Source organism: Anastrepha ludens, chromosome X (genome assembly GCF_028408465.1).
Source record: "Anastrepha ludens isolate Willacy chromosome X, idAnaLude1.1, whole genome shotgun sequence".
NCBI classification, from domain to species: domain Eukaryota; kingdom Metazoa; phylum Arthropoda; class Insecta; order Diptera; family Tephritidae; genus Anastrepha; species Anastrepha ludens.
In genome coordinates this window covers 76,907,434-76,927,086 of record NC_071503.1, presented here as the reverse complement: position 1 = coordinate 76,927,086, position 19,653 = coordinate 76,907,434, and the positions used below count along the sequence as shown (strand labels likewise).

Below are 19,653 nucleotides of genomic sequence, written 5' to 3'. Positions count from 1 at the left end.
CACCGTATTGTTGAAACCAGTAACCGTTTAAACCTTTCTCATGCATTTGCGGGCAGACATAATGAGCAAACATCCATTGATATCGGTTTCCATTCACCGTTTCGTTTTTTCAGTAAAGATGGTTTTGGCGCAAATGCCGGCCCAAACAGTTACTTTCCGGTCATGCAATGACGTTTCATGGAACTCGTGTGGATTTTCAGTTCCCAAAATGCGGCAATTTTGTTTATTCTCGCTTAAAATTTGCTTCCAAAAACCATTCGAGTGTCAACCATTCGAGCGACTGTTTGGCCGTATTCCAAGCGACGTGAATAGTCTGTCGGCAATATTCTTTGTGTCAATTGCACTTTATAGGGAAACAAACTTAAATCATCCCTTAAAATGCGCCGCATTGTGGTTTCACTGTTGGCACGATACGACACTGTTGGCTTCTGAGCAACGCTCTCCCTCACTGCTTCATCAAGTTTGTTTACGGATATACAGAAGTATAAAATCGTATTATCTGATCTGAAAATCGTATATCTATATCAGGTATGGTCAAAAATAATTTTTTGTTTCAGTCAAGGATACTAGAGATTATCCAAACTCTGAGAATGTGTTTCGGTAGACCGAAATACATACTCGAACGCATGGCTATTAGAGCTCGCGGAATGCTTACTTTAAAGGACAAGTTAGAATGCCTTGTTGAAACATTTCTAGCACAATGGAGGCATGCCAACTACACATGCATCTCCACAGCCCATTTTTGGTTAAGAAACTATTTGATAAACTGCCTAAGAACCTCAAACTGGACTGGGATTTCCATACGGAAAAAGTGTCCATCGTTAAGCAATTTAGCGACTGGATATTTTGCTGAATATTTGGATATTTTGTCTTTGATGCATCCAGTACCGTTGTCAACTTAGCATTGCATAAAAGTATTGACTTAGATAATACCCACACCGTTAAAGTCAACGCTGAACAGTGGTAAAGAAATGAACGGACATGAACTAGAGCATACTGCCCGTGCAAGGGTCAAGACTACAAAATTCCACAATGTGCAGTTTTTAAGACGTTTTATGAATGAAGTGTGCGAAAAAGAGGGCTTTACCATAAAGAACCATCTTTATTGCAAAAATTCATCGAGCTAGCAGTTGAACAAGTAAAAACTCAGAGAGAAGATAAGGTCATCAACATTCATGTATTTTTAAACGAAGGGTCGTCTGTATATCTGATTGGGGGAGATAACTGGAAGTTGGCGATTCCATTAAAGTGAATGAGGTACTTGGTCTCGTGAGATGTATATAAAGACTGCAGGCGCAGATTTAAATACGCCATAAGGGCAGCAAAATCAGTGTATTGGGAATCTTTTGTCTAAAGTAGGCGCCGGAAAGTTGTGTAACTGAGCTCCAGCGACCTTAGCTATCCTACTCCCAGAGGTCCCAGATGCTTCAGCATCAGCGCGTTTAGTCCGTCAGGGCCAATGGCTTTTGATGATTTCGATTTGTTGATGGCGCCCTGAACCTCATCACCGGAGAAAGTAAGTAGCGCACTGTCGTTCGTCAGTTTGTGCAGCCTTCTGGTAGCACGACGTTTGGTTCTGTCGACCGGAGGATGCAATATAAAAAGCCGGCTAAAATAGCTCGCGCATCTCTTCGGGTCCGACGAAGTGCAACCGTTGAAGGTGATAGCTAACTTGTCGTTGTTCTTTGTCGGATTCAATAGGGACCTCGACAAGAGCTTGCTCACACCAGAGGTGAAGTTGCAGGTCTGTTGCGGGGATCCCCGAGAGCGGCATGGCGTAGCTTCTCACGCTCGTTTGCTATAACGCCTACTTTCAGCGGGGAAATTGGGACGTATGTCCTGTATACTTCTAGCCGCAGCAGCGTTGATCACCTTCGGAATGCGTGTTCGTCTACGAGCGCGTCCATGGAGATGGGAAAAACGGCGAAGATATCCTCGGTGAGCTCCACGAAGCCGGCCCAATCGTTTAAGTTAATGTATGATCGGTGAATCGCTGAAACAAAGTCGGAAGGTCTCTTAATCCAGACGATAATGGTTGAATAGGAGAGATAAATAGAGATAGCATGGGTTGCCAAGATATGCTAGTGATTAGACCATCGCTGGCAATAGTTAGCTCAAGCGAGCTGCTGTTAATTTCAGCAAATCGTTTACTAAATTCCATTTTTGTGGTTATTATTTGTCTTGAGTATGTACACATAAAAAAGTTGGTATTTAGTTTGAAATAGACACCTACGTTTAGTAAATAAACTATCTAATATCCCACTGCAGGTGCTGTACTTTAAGTTAAGAAAATATGTGGTAAGCTGTGCAAATTCCTTGGACCTGGTTGGTTTGTTTTGTAATTTTAATTTCTTTTGAATTTCAACATTTATAAATCACATACTTACTCACTATATGTATATATATATTGTATATATATATATATTGGGTAGTCGAAAAAGTCTTTTCGTATTTCTAATCAAACTTCAACTAATTTTTTTTATATTTATAATGAACTTTATTAATCCAAATGTGTACCATTTTGGTCGACCACCTTTTGCCATTTTTCTTCTAGAGACATTATTCCATCAGTGTAAAACTTTTGTGGTTTCTCGGCGAAAAACTAATATAAAAAAAAAAAAATAATATAAATAATTGGCGCGTACACTTCTGTTAAGTGTTTGGCCGAGCTCCTCCTCCTATTTGTGGTGTGAGTCTTGATGTTGTTCCACAAATGGAGGGACCTACAGTTTCAAGCCGACTCCGAACGGCAGATATTTTTATGAGGAGCTTTTTCATGGCCCCTGCCGAGGGGCGACCGTTTGTAACCAGCCTTTTTTAAATGGTTCAAAACCGTTTGATGATGAATGTTTAGTGCCTTGGCGATGTCATGGACGCTTATGTGACGGTCCTGGTCAATCATTTCCATAATTTCATCGACTTTTTCAACGACAGGTCGACCGGAGCGAGGTGCATCTTTCACATCGAAATTTCCAGAACGGAAGCGGGCGAACCATTGTTTTGCTACACGAACTGATACAGCATCGTCTCCGTAAACTTCACAAATTTCATTAATGGCTTGCATGGCATTCTTCCCTTTTTTATACAAAAATTTCAAAATATAGCGAATTTCTTCATTATTTTCACTCATTTTTGAACAGCTATAACTTTTTTCAACTTCTCCGAATTAAATTTTTTTTCTGGTTAAATGAAGCTTAAAATGTCACCTTCCTAACACCATATGATATGACACAATGTGATTGGTAGCACTAGAGATAGATGACTCCAACGACATCTATTCACAAAATACGAAAATACTTTTTCGACTACCCAATATATATATATATCATTCCATCATTCTATGTATATATATATAGCAATATATTCAATAAAATGTATAGTCCTCACCATTAGCTATAATGGCTGCATATCTGTGTGTGAATTTCTGCGCACGTTGTGGAAGTAATCGGCTTCAAATTAGTCGAAACTGCCTCGATGAGTTTGAGTTTGAGTTTTTGCTTAACTCTTGCTTAAACACTTTCAATTGGATTGGCATCAGCGATTGTGAATGCCAACATATCAATCCCCTTTTGCTGTTTCCTCTCTATACACCTCGATACTTGGGATTGCTGTCCTCTTGCAAAATTCAAGTTTGTTCGAAATATCTGCACAGCTGAGCAATCATTCCTTTTAGAAATTTTATTCATCAAAACTGCATTCAAATTAAACACAAATATACGGCCACATCCTTTTTCGAAGAAGCAGCTTCAAACAAGAACCTTAAATGGATTTTTAACAGTTCGTTGAAGGTGTGGATTATCAGCAGAACACCAGGACCGACGTAAGCAACTATTTAGCCAAAAGGAAGATTCACCAGTGAATATTACGTTTGCCGGATTGCTTTCTGAATTTGCTTTAGCCCACGCAAATCCTTTTTCAATGTGTGATAATGTGAGCAGCGGTGTTTTCAATGTGCTCCGGAATTCGACTATAAAACTGTTTCAGCTTCACTCAATGATAAGTTCTGCTTTGTCACAAACAAACCAATGATCGATGACGATTGACGATGGCTACTACGCCTGTTGTCCAAAGCGCCGCAACAGCAACATCAATTAGTTTCATAATGTCACAACCGCGCAATATAGGGAGCACAGCCTCATTTTTGATGGCTCCAATTTGCTCGAATTTCATGCGAGCTATGCTTAATGTAACTTCCTCAGCGGGTCGGGTGAAAGAATACATCCGCGGTAAGGCATGCCTCTCGTAAAAGGCGACTAAAATTCGGCAGGAGAAGGGGCTCGTCTCGAAAGGGCTCAAAGGGCTTACACCTCACCATTAAGTTGGTGGTGCAGGCTCAGTTGTGAAATCCTGACTAGTTTCTGTCCTGGCTCTGAACTCTATTGCCCATGAAGCGTATAGTCAACCCTCGCATGGCCTCCCTGCTTGCATAGATAACCATGGGGACACTTAGCGAAATTGCACTTTCGTGTAAGGATAGCGGCCTGAAGTGGGGACTCAAAAGAATTAATTATGAGTACCCAAAATCAAAAACAAACCATCGAGAAAAGACCAGAAGAAGCAAACAGAGCTGGTCGAAATAGCAATATGGATCCAAGAGCAGCCTTCAGAAGAAGTAGCTTACTGCTAAGATGCTAAGACAAAAGAGCACTCTCGAGCCCCCGTAAGACCATTGCCATCTAGCAAATAACAGATACTCCCCTCTCTGCTACGACAAACCCGAAGTGAATGGTAATAGGTCCGGCTGCCCCTGAGAGCTGTAGGAAAGCCAGGGCAAATGGACCCACAGGGAACAAAAAAGGGCCCCCTGAGAAAACGGAGACGGTTACTAAGAGGGCCAACAAAAAGAAACCGAAGGATAAGCTAGCTGAGCCAAACAAAAAGAGCAAGCCGCGAACACAACACATTAAGTCAGAAGCTGTTATGATAAAACCTGCAGAAGGCCATAGTTATGCAGATGTGATGAAGGACTTACGCGCGAAGATTACGACTGATGAGTCAGTCAAGGTAAGGTCCGTCAGGAAAACGAAGGCTGGGGCCATACTTTGGAGTTTGGTAGGGGAGAAAAAGTCACGCCAGAGTTCAGCCCTCAGCTGAAAACCACTATGTAGTACACGGCTTCTAAAGCGGAGTTAAAGCCGAGCGCCTCGATTGAGATACGAGATCTTGACTCCTTGATAGCCAAGGCGGAGGTAGAAACAGCAGTCCGGAAACATTCACCAACCAAAAGTAACAGATACAGACGAGGACAACAGCGCCGAATGCGCGGGAACAAGTACGTACTTTCCTCACGCTGTCTGCGGAAGGAACCGCGAAGCTCATCGAGATCGGGGACATAAAAATCGGCTGGATCCGAGCAAAGATGTGACCATGCGAACAAATTAAGAGATGTTATCGCTGCCTTGCGATATGGCACACATAAGCAACCTGCAGTGGCCCTGATGGAAGGGATACGTGCATCAGATGCGGGAAACCAGGGCACAAAATAAAAGATTGGAAAGCAGATCCCGATTGCACGAAACAGGAAGGGCCGCGCTTTGGCTACCAAGTGGTAACGCAGCCGCTGTCACACAGCACAGAGCCGGTCGTTGCTACACATATGATCGAAATAAATGCTTCACAATGATGAGCTGCTCTCTTTTCCCCAGCGATAGTATTGAACAATTTAGAACGAACAAGGCTCTCTAGTGACTGATATCCTGGCTGGGCCAATCAACGGGTGGGAAGTTCTGGAAGAATACGAGTATACTGGAAGTTACTATCAGTAATTATTTTTCGGATCAGTACGAGAACTGACCCTACCACAACTCTTAAAACAAAGGACACTCGCAAATGGAACATGGCCAAACTGAACATTGAAGTGTTCTTAGCTCACTTTGATGCAAATTTCTTGCCGCTTAAGAGTGGTGACGCTGGCTCCCTTGCAAGCGCCATGATGAAGCGCATTGCCAAAAGCTGCTATGCGTCGGCACCTCGTGGCAGACTGGCCTCAAGAAGACGACCTGTGTACTGTTGGACAACAGAAATCGCAGTGCTCAGAAAAACCTGCTTCCGTAATAGAAGAAGGTGCACCAGAGCCAGACGAAATAGAGAAGCAGAGGCCGAAGCTGCTGATTTCAGAAAATCCCGAAAAGCACTGAAACAAGCAATCATCACCAGTAAGAAGGCAAAATTGGAGGAGCTTCGAAGGGGAAAATGGTAGCGGGGAAGCTAAACACCAACTCCACAGCCCCACATCTAGACAGTGATGCTATCAGAAAAATGGTGGACAGAATGTTTCCCACGCACCCTATACTGTGCGGGGTCAGAGACAAGATGCACCCACCCTTCACTGAAGAAGAGCTTAAAGCCGTGACAAGAAGCCTCAAACGAAAGAAAGCTATAGGCCAAGATGGCATCCCAGCTGAAGCTCTCTAGCTTGTGGCTGAAAGCCGACCAGTTGTGATGCTTGAAGTTTACAATGCATGTATCAAATAATCTTCCCCAAGTTGTGGAAACTACAGAGACTCACGCTGATCAGCAAGGCTAAGGGCGTCCGCTTTGCATGATGGACAGCGCCGGGAAATTGCAATAGGGGAGGTGGTAAGCAGCGCTCAATGCAGACGCCACTACCGGAACCGTCCTGGCAAAGCTTGATGTACGAAACGCCTTTAACAGCCTATGATGGGCAGACAATATAAAGGCACTACGACAAAAGTTTCGAATGCCTGCATATCTGCTAAGAATTCTCCAGAGCTACCTGAGTGAGCGTGAACTGCTATGCGACACACCAGATGGCCGGAAAACAAAAGCGTTAACTTCTGGCTCAGCTCAAGGATCTATTATCGACCCCGATCTCTGGAATCTGAGCTACGACGAGAAATTGAGCATAGAAATGCCAGAAGTTATATATTTAGTTGGGTACGCGGACGATATAGCGGCGGTCATATCAGCTCGGGACACTGAGGACACTAGAAGTAAGCTGAACCAAGTTATGATAAGGGCGCAAATATGGCTTGACAACCCCGTCCTGGAACTCGGCAAACATTAAATGGCACGTGCAAATAGGTGACATGTCGTTAGTGAGCTAAAAAGTTGTGAAATACTTAGGTATTCAACTTGACTGTAAGTTTACTTTCTGGGCGCAGGTACGGTATGCGGCTACCAAAACAGCAAAGGTCGGGCGTATGCTAAGTAGATTAATGACAAACATCGGTGGGCTAACACAGAGCAAAAGAAAGCTAATTATGGCGGCCGCAAACTCAATTATCTGGGCGGGAGCGTTAAGTCAGGTGATCTGGGGGCCAGTCGATGTCGCTTCTTTTTGACACTAGACGTCCCGGGAATTTTCGTTGCAGAAATTCAATTATAGCATTCGCAGTGTGGCATGGCGCACCGTATTGTTGAAACCAGTAACCGTTTAAACCTTTCTCATGCATTTGCGGGCAGACATAATGAGCAAACATCCATTGATATCGGTTTCCATTCACCGTTTCGTTTTTTCAGTAAAGATGGTTTTGGCGCAAATGCCGGCCCAAACAGTTACTTTCCGGTCATGCAATGACGTTTCATGGAACTCGTGTGGATTTTCAGTTCCCAAAATGCGGCAATTTTGTTTATTCTCGCTTAAAATTTGCTTCCAAAAACCATTCGAGTGTCAACCATTCGAGCGACTGTTTGGCCGTATTCCAAGCGACGTGAATAGTCTGTCGGCAATATTCTTTGTGTCAATTGCACTTTATAGGGAAACAAACTTAAATCATCCCTTAAAATGCGCCGCATTGTGGTTTCACTGTTGGCACGATACGACACTGTTGGCTTCTGAGCAACGCTCTCCCTCACTGCTTCATCAAGTTTGTTTACGGATATACAGAAGTATAAAATCGTATTATCTGATCTGAAAATCGTATATCTATATCAGGTATGGTCAAAAATAATTTTTTGTTTCAGTCAAGGATACTAGAGATTATCCAAACTCTGAGAATGTGTTTCGGTAGACCGAAATACATACTCGAACGCATGGCTATTAGAGCTCGCGGAATGCTTACTTGAAGGACAAGTTAGAATGCCTTGTTGAAACATTTCTAGCACAATGGAGGCATGCCAATTATACATGCATCTCCACAGCCCATTTTTGGTTAAGAAACTATTTGATAAACTGCCTAAGAACCTCAAACTGGACTGGGATTTCCATACGGAAAAAGTGTCCATCGTTAAGCAATTTAGCGACTGGATATTTTGCTGAATATTTGGATATTTTGTCTTTGATGCATCCAGTACCGTTGTCAACTTAGCATTGCATAAAAGTATTGACTTAGATAATACCCACACCGTTAAAGTCAACGCTGAACAGTGGTAAAGAAATGAACGGACATGAACTAGAGCATACTGCCCGTGCAAGGGTCAAGACTACAAAATTCCACAATGTGCAGTTTTTAAGACGTTTTATGAATGAAGTGTGCGAAAAAGAGGGCTTTACCATAAAGAACCATCTTTATTGCAAAAATTCATCGAGCTAGCAGTTGAACAAGTAAAAACTCAGAGAGAAGATAAGGTCATCAACATTCATGTATTTTTAAACGAAGGGTCGTCTGTATATCTGATTGGGGGAGATAACTGGAAGTTGGCGATTCCATTAAAGTGAATGAGGTACTTGGTCTCGTGAGATGTATATAAAGACTGCAGGCGCAGATTTAAATACGCCATAAGGGCAGCAAAATCAGTGTATTGGGAATCTTTTGTCTAAAGTAGGCGCCGGAAAGTTGTGTAACTGAGCTCCAGCGACCTTAGCTATCCTACTCCCAGAGGTCCCAGATGCTTCAGCATCAGCGCGTTTAGTCCGTCAGGGCCAATGGCTTTTGATGATTTCGATTTGTTGATGGCGCCCTGAACCTCATCACCGGAGAAAGTAAGTAGCGCACTGTCGTTCGTCAGTTTGTGCAGCCTTCTGGTAGCACGACGTTTGGTTCTGTCGACCGGAGGATGCAATATAAAAAGCCGGCTAAAATAGCTCGCGCATCTCTTCGGGTCCGACGAAGTGCAACCGTTGAAGGTGATAGCTAACTTGTCGTTGTTCTTTGTCGGATTCAATAGGGACCTCGACAAGAGCTTGCTCACACCAGAGGTGAAGTTGCAGGTCTGTTGCGGGGATCCCCGAGAGCGGCATGGCGTAGCTTCTCACGCTCGTTTGCTATAACGCCTACTTTCAGCGGGGAAATTGGGACGTATGTCCTGTATACTTCTAGCCGCAGCAGCGTTGATCACCTTCGGAATGCGTGTTCGTCTACGAGCGCGTCCATGGAGATGGGAAAAACGGCGAAGATATCCTCGGTGAGCTCCACGAAGCCGGCCCAATCGTTTAAGTTAATGTATGATCGGTGAATCGCTGAAACAAAGTCGGAAGGTCTCTTAATCCAGACGATAATGGTTGAATAGGAGAGATAAATAGAGATAGCATGGGTTGCCAAGATATGCTAGTGATTAGACCATCGCTGGCAATAGTTAGCTCAAGCGAGCTGCTGTTAATTTCAGCAAATCGTTTACTAAATTCCATTTTTGTGGTTATTATTTGTCTTGAGTATGTACACATAAAAAAGTTGGTATTTAGTTTGAAATAGACACCTACGTTTAGTAAATAAACTATCTAATATCCCACTGCAGGTGCTGTACTTTAAGTTAAGAAAATATGTGGTAAGCTGTGCAAATTCCTTGGACCTGGTTGGTTTGTTTTGTAATTTTAATTTCTTTTGAATTTCAACATTTATAAATCACATACTTACTCACTATATGTATATATATATTGTATATATATATATATTGGGTAGTCGAAAAAGTCTTTTCGTATTTCTAATCAAACTTCAACTAATTTTTTTTATATTTATAATGAACTTTATTAATCCAAATGTGTACCATTTTGGTCGACCACCTTTTGCCATTTTTCTTCTAGAGACATTATTCCATCAGTGTAAAACTTTTGTGGTTTCTCGGCGAAAAACTAAAATAAAAAAAAAATAAATAATTGGCGCGTACACTTCTGTTAAGTGTTTGGCCGAGCTCCTCCTCCTATTTGTGGTGTGCGTCTTGATGTTGTTCCACAAATGGAGGGACCTACAGTTTCAAGCCGACTCCGAACGGCAGATATTTTTATGAGGAGCTTTTTCATGGCAGAAACACACTCGGAGGTTTGCCATTGCCTGCCGAGGGGCGACCGTTTGTAACCAGCCTTTTTTAAATGGTTCAAAACCGTTTGATGATGAATGTTTAGTGCCTTGGCGATGTCATGGACGCTTATGTGACGGTCCTGGTCAATCATTTCCATAATTTCATCGACTTTTTCAACGACAGGTCGACCGGAGCGAGGTGCATCTTTCACATCGAAATTTCCAGAACGGAAGCGAGCGAACCATTGTTTTGCTACACGAACTGATACAGCATCGTCTCCGTAAACTTCACAAATTTCATTAATGGCTTGCATGGCATTCTTCCCTTTTTTATACAAAAATTTCAAAATATAGCGAATTTCTTCATTATTTTCACTCATTTTTGAACAGCTATAACTTTTTTCAACTTCTCCGAATTAAATTTTTTTTCTGGTTAAATGAAGCTTAAAATGTCACCTTCCTAACACCATATGATATGACACAATGTGATTGGTAGCACTAGAGATAGATGACTCCAACGACATCTATTCACAAAATACGAAAATACTTTTTCGACTACCCAATATATATATATATCATTCCATCATTCTATGTATATATATATAGCAATATATTCAATAAAATGTATAGTCCTCACCATTAGCTATAATGGCTGCATATCTGTGTGTGAATTTCTGCGCACGTTGTGGAAGTAATCGGCTTCAAATTAGTCGAAACTGCCTCGATGAGTTTGAGTTTGAGTTTTTGCTTAACTCTTGCTTAAACACTTTCAATTGGATTGGCATCAGCGATTGTGAATGCCAACATATCAATCCCCTTTTGCTGTTTCCTCTCTATACACCTCGATACTTGGGATTGCTGTCCTCTTGCAAAATTCAAGTTTGTTCGAAATATCTGCACAGCTGAGCAATCATTCCTTTTAGAAATTTTATTCATCAAAACTGCATTCAAATTAAACACAAATATACGGCCACATCCTTTTTCGAAGAAGCAGCTTCAAACAAGAACCTTAAATGGATTTTTAACAGTTCGTTGAAGGTGTGGATTATCAGCAGAACACCAGGACCGACGTAAGCAACTATTTAGCCAAAAGGAAGATTCACCAGTGAATATTACGTTTGCCGGATTGCTTTCTGAATTTGCTTTAGCCCACGCAAATCCTTTTTCAATGTGTGATAATGTGAGCAGCGGTGTTTTCAATGTGCTCCGGAATTCGACTATAAAACTGTTTCAGCTTCACTCAATGATAAGTTCTGCTTTGTCACAAACAAACCAATGATCGATGACGATTGACGATGGCTACTACGCCTGTTGTCCAAAGCGCCGCAACAGCAACATCAATTAGTTTCATAATGTCACAACCGCGCAATATAGGGAGCACAGCCTCATTTTTGATGGCTCCAATTTGCTCGAATTTCATGCGAGCTATGCTTAATGTAACTTCCTCAGCGGGTCGGGTGAAAGAATACATCCGCGGTAAGGCATGCCTCTCGTAAAAGGCGACTAAAATTCGGCAGGAGAAGGGGCTCGTCTCGAAAGGGCTCAAAGGGCTTACACCTCACCATTAAGTTGGTGGTGCAGGCTCAGTTGTGAAATCCTGACTAGTTTCTGTCCTGGCTCTGAACTCTATTGCCCATGAAGCGTATAGTCAACCCTCGCATGGCCTCCCTGCTTGCATAGATAACCATGGGGACACTTAGCGAAATTGCACTTTCGTGTAAGGATAGCGGCCTGAAGTCGGGACTCAAAAGAATTAATTATGAGTACCCAAAATCAAAAACAAACCATCAAGAAAAGACCAGAAGAAGCAAACAGAGCTGGTCGAAATGGCAATATGGATCCAAGAGCAGCCTTCAGAAGAAGTAGCTTACTGCTAAGATGCTAAGACAAAAGAGCACTCTCGAGCCCCCGTAAGACCATTGCCATCTAGCAAATAACAGATACTCCCCTCTCTGCTACGACAAACCCGAAGTGAATGGTAATAGGTCCGGCTGCCCCTGAGAGCTGTAGGAAAGCCAGGGCAAATGGACCCACAGGGAACAAAAAAGGACCCCCTGAGAAAACGGAGACGGTTACTAAGAGGGCCAACAAAAAGAAACCGAAGGATAAGCTAGCTGAGCCAAACAAAAAGAGCAAGCCGCGAACACAACACATTAAGTCAGAAGCTGTTATGATAAAACCTGCAGAAGGCCATAGTTATGCAGATGTGATGAAGGACTTACGCGCGAAGATTACGACTGATGAGTCAGTCAAGGTAAGGTCCGTCAGGAAAACGAAGGCTGGGGCCATACTTTGGAGTTTGGTAGGGGAGAAAAAGTCACGCCAGAGTTCAGCCCTCAGCTGAAAACCACTATGTAGTACACGGCTTCTAAAGCGGAGTTAAAGCCGAGCGCCTCGATTGAGATACGAGATCTTGACTCCTTGATAGCCAAGGCGGAGGTAGAAACAGCAGTCCGGAAACATTCACCAACCAAAAGTAACAGATACAGACGAGGACAACAGCGCCGAATGCGCGGGAACAAGTACGTACTTTCCTCACGCTGTCTGCGGAAGGAACCGCGAAGCTCATCGAGATCGGGGACATAAAAATCGGCTGGATCCGAGCAAAGATGTGACCATGCGAACAAATTAAGAGATGTTATCGCTGCCTTGCGATATGGCACACATAAGCAACCTGCAGTGGCCCTGATGGAAGGGATACGTGCATCAGATGCGGGAAACCAGGGCACAAAATAAAAGATTGGAAAGCAGATCCCGATTGCACGAAACAGGAAGGGCCGCGCTCTGGCTACCAAGTGGTAACGCAGCCGCTGTCACACAGCACAGAGCCGGTCGTTGCTACACATATGATCGAAATAAATGCTTCACAATGATGAGCTGCTCTCTTTTCCCCAGCGATAGTATTGAACAATTTAGAACGAACAAGGCTCTCTAGTGACTGATATCCTGGCTGGGCCAATCAACGGGTGGGAAGTTCTGGAAGAATACGAGTATACTGGAAGTTACTATCAGTATATTATTTTTCGGATCAGTACGAGAACTGACCCTACCACAACTCTTAAAACAAAGGACACTCGCAAATGGAACATGGCCAAACTGAACATTGAAGTGTTCTTAGCTCACTTTGATGCAAATTTCTTGCCGCTTAAGAGTGGTGACGCTGGCTCCCTTGCAAGCGCCATGATGAAGCGCATTGCCAAAAGCTGCTATGCGTCGGCACCTCGTGGCAGACTGGGCTCAAGAAGACGACCTGTGTACTGTTGGACAACAGAAATCGCAGTGCTCAGAAAAACCTGCTTCCGTAATAGAAGAAGGTGCACCAGAGCCAGACGAAATAGAGAAGCAGAGGCCGAAGCTGCTGATTTCAGAAAATCCCGAAAAGCACTGAAACAAGCAATCATCACCAGTAAGAAGGCAAAATTGGAGGAGCTTCGAAGGGGAAAATGGTAGCGGGGAAGCTAAACACCAACTCCACAGCCCCACATCTAGACAGTGATGCTATCAGAAAAATGGTGGACAGAATGTTTCCCACGCACCCTATACTGTGCGGGGTCAGAGACAAGATGCACCCACCCTTCACTGAAGAAGAGCTTAAAGCCGTGACAAGAAGCCTCAAACGAAAGAAAGCTATAGGCCAAGATGGCATCCCAGCTGAAGCTCTCTAGCTTGTGGCTGAAAGCCGACCAGTTGTGATGCTTGAAGTTTACAATGCATGTATCAAATAATCTTCCCCAAGTTGTGGAAACTACAGAGACTCACGCTGATCAGCAAGGCTAAGGGCGTCCGCTTTGCATGATGGACAGCGCCGGGAAATTGCAATAGGGGAGGTGGTAAGCAGCGCTCAATGCAGACGCCACTACCGGAACCGTCCTGGCAAAGCTTGATGTACGAAACGCCTTTAACAGCCTATGATGGGCAGACAATATAAAGGCACTACGACAAAAGTTTCGAATGCCTGCATATCTGCTAAGAATTCTCCAGAGCTACCTGAGTGAGCGTGAACTGCTATGCGACACACCAGATGGCCGGAAAACAAAAGCGTTAACTTCTGGCTCAGCTCAAGGATCTATTATCGACCCCGATCTCTGGAATCTGAGCTACGACGAGAAATTGAGCATAGAAATGCCAGAAGTTATATATTTAGTTGGGTACGCGGACGATATAGCGGCGGTCATATCAGCTCGGGACACTGAGGACACTAGAAGTAAGCTGAACCAAGTTATGATAAGGGCGCAAATATGGCTTGACAACCCCGTCCTGGAACTCGGCAAACATAAAATGGCACGTGCAAATAGGTGACATGTCGTTAGTGAGCTAAAAAGTTGTGAAATACTTAGGTATTCAACTTGACTGTAAGTTTACTTTCTGGGCGCAGGTACGGTATGCGGCTACCAAAACAGCAAAGGTCAGGCGTATGCTAAGTAGATTAATGGCAAACATCGGTGGGCTAACACAGAGCAAAAGAAAGCTAATTATGGCGGCCGCAAACTCAATTATCTGGTACGGCAGCTAAGTATGGGGAATTGTGCTAAACTTCAAAGCCAAACGCAAAACAGTGGAGGCTGTGCAACGAGCAGCATCCACAGAGTTGCCTCAGCGTACCGCACTGTCTGACGCTCAGCAATTTTTGGTACCAGCGGGCTGATACTCGTCGCCCTCATGGTCCGGGAACGAATGGAAACGTGGGACTCCAAGAAAAAACACGTTATCACTAGTTTCTCAGAAGGGAGACGCCAAACCATGCTGTGCTGGCAAAGCCGATGGGTCACTGAGCCGAGTGCCAGATGGACGGCGAAATTTTTTCAAATGGAGAAATCAGTCCAAAAGAACTTTGGGGAAGGGAACTACTTCTGTACTTAGTTCCTCTCGGGCCACGGAAACTTTCGCAGATACCTATACTGCATGGGCAAGGTAAACGACTCCAAGTGCATATACCGCGAAGAGATGGCGCTGAACACACATTTTTTAGTTGTGACAAATGGCTAGCGGAAAGCATTGCTCTGAGGGAGCACATTGGCGACATCGCGCCGAGCAACATAATCAGCAAAATGCTCGAACGCGAGGGCAGCTGGATCACGGTAAAGAAATACATCGAGAACAATATGATGGTCCCAGACGTGGGTCCCAGAATAGGTGCTTTATGAATGCTGTTCTGGGCCCTCCCGAAGTAATACCAAAAGTAGTCATGGGAAGGGTGTCTCCCCAGAAGGAGAGTAGAGATCGGTTAATTGGCCACACCACACGATGCAGTAGACGACGGTCGCTATAAGTGCGAAGGCATTTTAAACCCTACTAAAAACTTTGAATAACTTTGAAAAAAAAAGAACTGATTTGTATAAGTGAGGTATTTTTATTTGGTTTGGTTATTTACAATTTATTAAAACTATTTTTTCAATACAATATCAATCAGGTGGCTACCAATATTAGCAATCACAAACTGCGATTTTTTTCTGCGTTTGTCATCACCTTGTCAAGCATTTCGGGTTTTATAGCGTGGATTTCGGCACGAATGTTTGCCTTAAGCTGCTCAATAGTTCGCGGCTTGTTGGCGTAAACCCTACTTTTCAGATAACCCCACAAAAGAAGTCCGGGAGCGTTAAGTCAGGTGATCTGGGGGCCAGTCGATGTCGCTTCTTTTTGACACTAGACGTCCCGGGAATTTTCGTTGCAGAAATTCAATTATAGCATTCGCAGTGTGGCATGGCGCACCGTCTTGTTGAAACCAGTAACCGTTTAAACCTTTCTCATGCATTTGCGGGCAGACATAATGAGCCGACATCCATCGATATCGGTTTCCATTCACCGTTTCGTTTTTCCAGTAAAGATGGTTTTGGCGCAAATGCTGGCCCAAACAGTTACTTTCCAGTCATGCAATGACGTTTCATGGAACTCGTGTGGATTTTCAGTTCCCAAAATGCGGCAATTTTGTTTATTCACGCTTAAAATTTGCTTCCAAAAACCATTCGAGTGTCAACCATTCGAGCGACTGTTTGGCCGTATTCCAAGCGACGTGAATAGTCTGTCGGCAATATTCTTTGTGTCAATTGCACTTTATAGGGAAACAAACTTAAATCATCCCTTAAAATGCGCCGCATTGTGGTTTCACTGTTGGCACGATACGACACTGTTGGCTTCTGAGCAACGCTCTCCCTCACTGCTTCATCAAGTTTGTTTACGGACATACAGAAGTATAAAATCGTATTATCTGATCTGAAAATCGTATATCTATATCAGGTATGGTCAAAAATAATTTTTTGTTTCAGTCAAGGATACTAGAGATTATCCAAACTCTGAGAATGTGTTTCGGTAGACCGAAATACATACTCGAACGCATGGCTATTAGAGCTCGCGGAATGCTTACTTTAAAGGACAAGTTAGAATGCCTTGTTGAAACATTTCTAGCACAATGGAGGCATGCCCACTACACGTGCATCTCCACAGCCCATTTTTGGTTAAGAAACTGTTTGATAAACTGCCTAAGAACCTCAAACTGGACTGGGATTTCCATACGGAAAAAGTGTCCATCGTTAAGTAATTTAGCGACTGGATATTTTGCTGAATATTTGGATATTTTGTCTTTGATGCATCCAGTACCGTTGTCAACTTAGCATTGCATAAGAGTAATGACTTAGATAACACCCACACCGTTAAAGTCAACGCTGAACAGTGGTAAAGAAATGAACGGACATGAACTAGAGCATACTGCCCGTGCAAGGGTCAAGACTACAAAATTCCACAATGTGCAGTTTTTAAGACGTTTTATGAATGAAGTGTGCGAAAAAGAGGGCTTTACCATAAAGAACCATCTTTATTGCACAAATTCATCGAGCTTGCAGTTGAACAAGTAAAAACTCAGAGAGAAGATAATGTCATCAACATTCATATATTTTTAAACGAAGGGTCGCCTGTATATCTGATTGGTGCAGATAACTGGAAGTTGGCGATTCCATTAAAGTGAATGAGGTACTTGGTCTCGTGAGATGTATATAAAGACTGCAGGCGCAGATTTAAATACGCCATAAGGGCAGCAAAATCAGCGTATTGGAGAATCTTTTGTCTAAAGTAGGCGCCGGAAAGTTGTGTAACTGAGCTCCAGCGACCTTAGCTATCTCTTGAAAGAAGATGGAAATTGAACATCTAACAGTGCAGAAACACTAGATTACTAATGCAGGCTCACTTTCCAGGTTGTTTCTCCAACGAAGACAGTAGAACTTATCCTATAAACTCCTTCAGAGATTTTTAACGGAGGGTAACATAAAGTTAATAGTCAGAGATAGTTAGCCTGATTCTCTACTATGGCATTGTAGTATGGTGGAATGCTCTTGAGGAGGGTATGAACATTAAAAAAGGCTTGACAAGGTTCAAAGATTTGCATCTAAGCCAAAATCAGCTCAGTCTTAGCACACTGATTTCACTTATAACAGGACACTGCGTAATAGGCACGCCCAGAGGAAGAGACGATCTCGCGTCGCCTGTGCCATTATCCTGCTCTATCTAGACGGAGATTTACCATTTTAGGTAGACAAATTTTTAATTTAAAAAGTACTTAGTCTTGCCATTAATTCTGTAACAAGTTTTACAATGGATATGGCGATAACAAATTCGAAGAAAAAAGTTCCGTTATTTTTTTCTTTTGTTCGTATAAACAATCCGAATTGACATAGACAATTAGATTTACGAATTGCTGAAAAAACTTTATATTTCGAGAATGTTTGTTCACCATACAATCAATCGTTTTTCCCAAACGTCTGAAGTGACAGACAGAAAAAAAGGTGTTCGTTCATGCGTGGCTCGAACCAGTGCAGCCATAAAAGCCGTTTGAGAAAGAAACGCAGAAATCCCCTTAGAAAGCAGAAATTATTTCCAGGGAAATGAATGTATCAACCAGATGCATGTCAAGACTAATTAGAGATGATCTCCGCATGAAAGCCTTCCGTCGCTCAACTTCTCATCTTTTGTCAACACGCTTGGAAAAAATTAGACTCGACAGAAGTAAGCAGTTTCTTCGGTGGCACGCAGTCAACGGCCATGAAAATAGTATTTTCACAAATGAGAAAATTTTCACTGCTGAAGACATTTTTAAGAAGCAAAACAACAAGATCTATGCTAAAACTTCTAAAGCCGAAAAATGTTGTTTCAAAGGTTCCTCGTGGCCTCCATCCAGCCTCCGTAAAGGCGTTACATCTCTTCATTTCTGCGAAAAAGAGGTTAAGACCGGGGCAAAAGTGTACCAGGAAGATGTCTTAAAAGGTGTGGTGAAGCAGTTGAGCAGTACTCTCTTCAATTGAGAGCATTGAATCTTCCAACAAGATTCCGCTCCAGCCCGTAAGGCAAAAACCACCCAGCACTGGCTAGAAAACAATATTCCTGGATTCATAGCCGCAGAAGATTGGCCGTCTAGAAGTCCAGATCTGAATCCATTGGACTGCAGTTTGTGGTCAGAATTGGAGAACATGGCGTGTCGAAGACCTCATAGAAATTTGGAGAGTATCAAACAATATTTGCTTCGACCAGCAACGTCAATATCCGTGGAAACCCTGCGTGCTGCAATAGCTGCATGGCCTACTCGTCTTAAGGCTTGTGTAAAAGCAAATGGTGACCATTTCGAATGAAAATTTAAAATGTTTTTGTTTTAATATTTGCAATACATGATTAAAAAAACTAACTTCATTAAAAAAGTTTTGTGATTTCATATCTATAACGGCCTTAACTTGTAACAGAACTTATGGCAGGACTATGTACACACTGGTTTTAGAAGAGATAAGGACAAGTTCCCCACGTGTCATCACAATAAGCTATGATCCTAAGTGTATTACATAGTGAACAACCGCTTCGGCACCCACGTCACTGGGTGCACTTGGCAGTTATGATTTCGAGGTTGTATGAGACTTCGTTTATTTACAAACCAGCATTAACACCGATAGCAATGTCAGTCTTGATATCCAACGGAGAATCTCTCTTGCCAAAAAGTGCTCCTCTCTCATTGAATAAAACTAACACTCTATAAGGCGCTCATCATGCCCGTTCTAACGTAGGGCGCAGAAGCTTGGACGATGACAATATCTGATGAGGCGCCGCTTGGAGTGTTTAAGAGATATATTTTCTATGTGATATGATTGAAACCACTAAATGGTTTTTCCATCGGCTTAGATGATTGTGCCATGCGTTCACTAATCTAGTTTTTTTTTTGCCTTGATGGCCACCAATTGTGTTAATTGCATTGATTTTGTGGCATTTTCGGTTACTATACCAGATCTGGCTCGAACTCGAGTTTTGGTTTTGACCCGAATGACTTCAATTTATGACAGTATAATTCCTGTTCCCCGCAGGCTCGAATATCCTTGGATGAAGCACTAAACAATATAAACTTTTCTATTGTAATAGCGGTTGGCCCTCCGGTAAGCGATAGCATGTCTCCGAGTGAATTTCTGCAATGAAAAAGCTCTCATACAAAAAAAAAACAATCTGTCAAAAAGGATGTAATCGCCAATTATATATACATTTTAATGTTTGTGGC

The 19,653-nt window shown here is 42.9% G+C and overlaps 1 protein-coding gene across 9 annotated transcripts in view; it reads left to right on the top strand.

Annotated features, from left to right (window-relative positions):
• The window catches only part of LOC128869629 (calcium/calmodulin-dependent protein kinase type 1-like), a 361,072-nt gene that overhangs the window by 189,946 nt on the left and 151,473 nt on the right, over window positions 1-19,653 (top strand). The window lies entirely within an intron of this gene.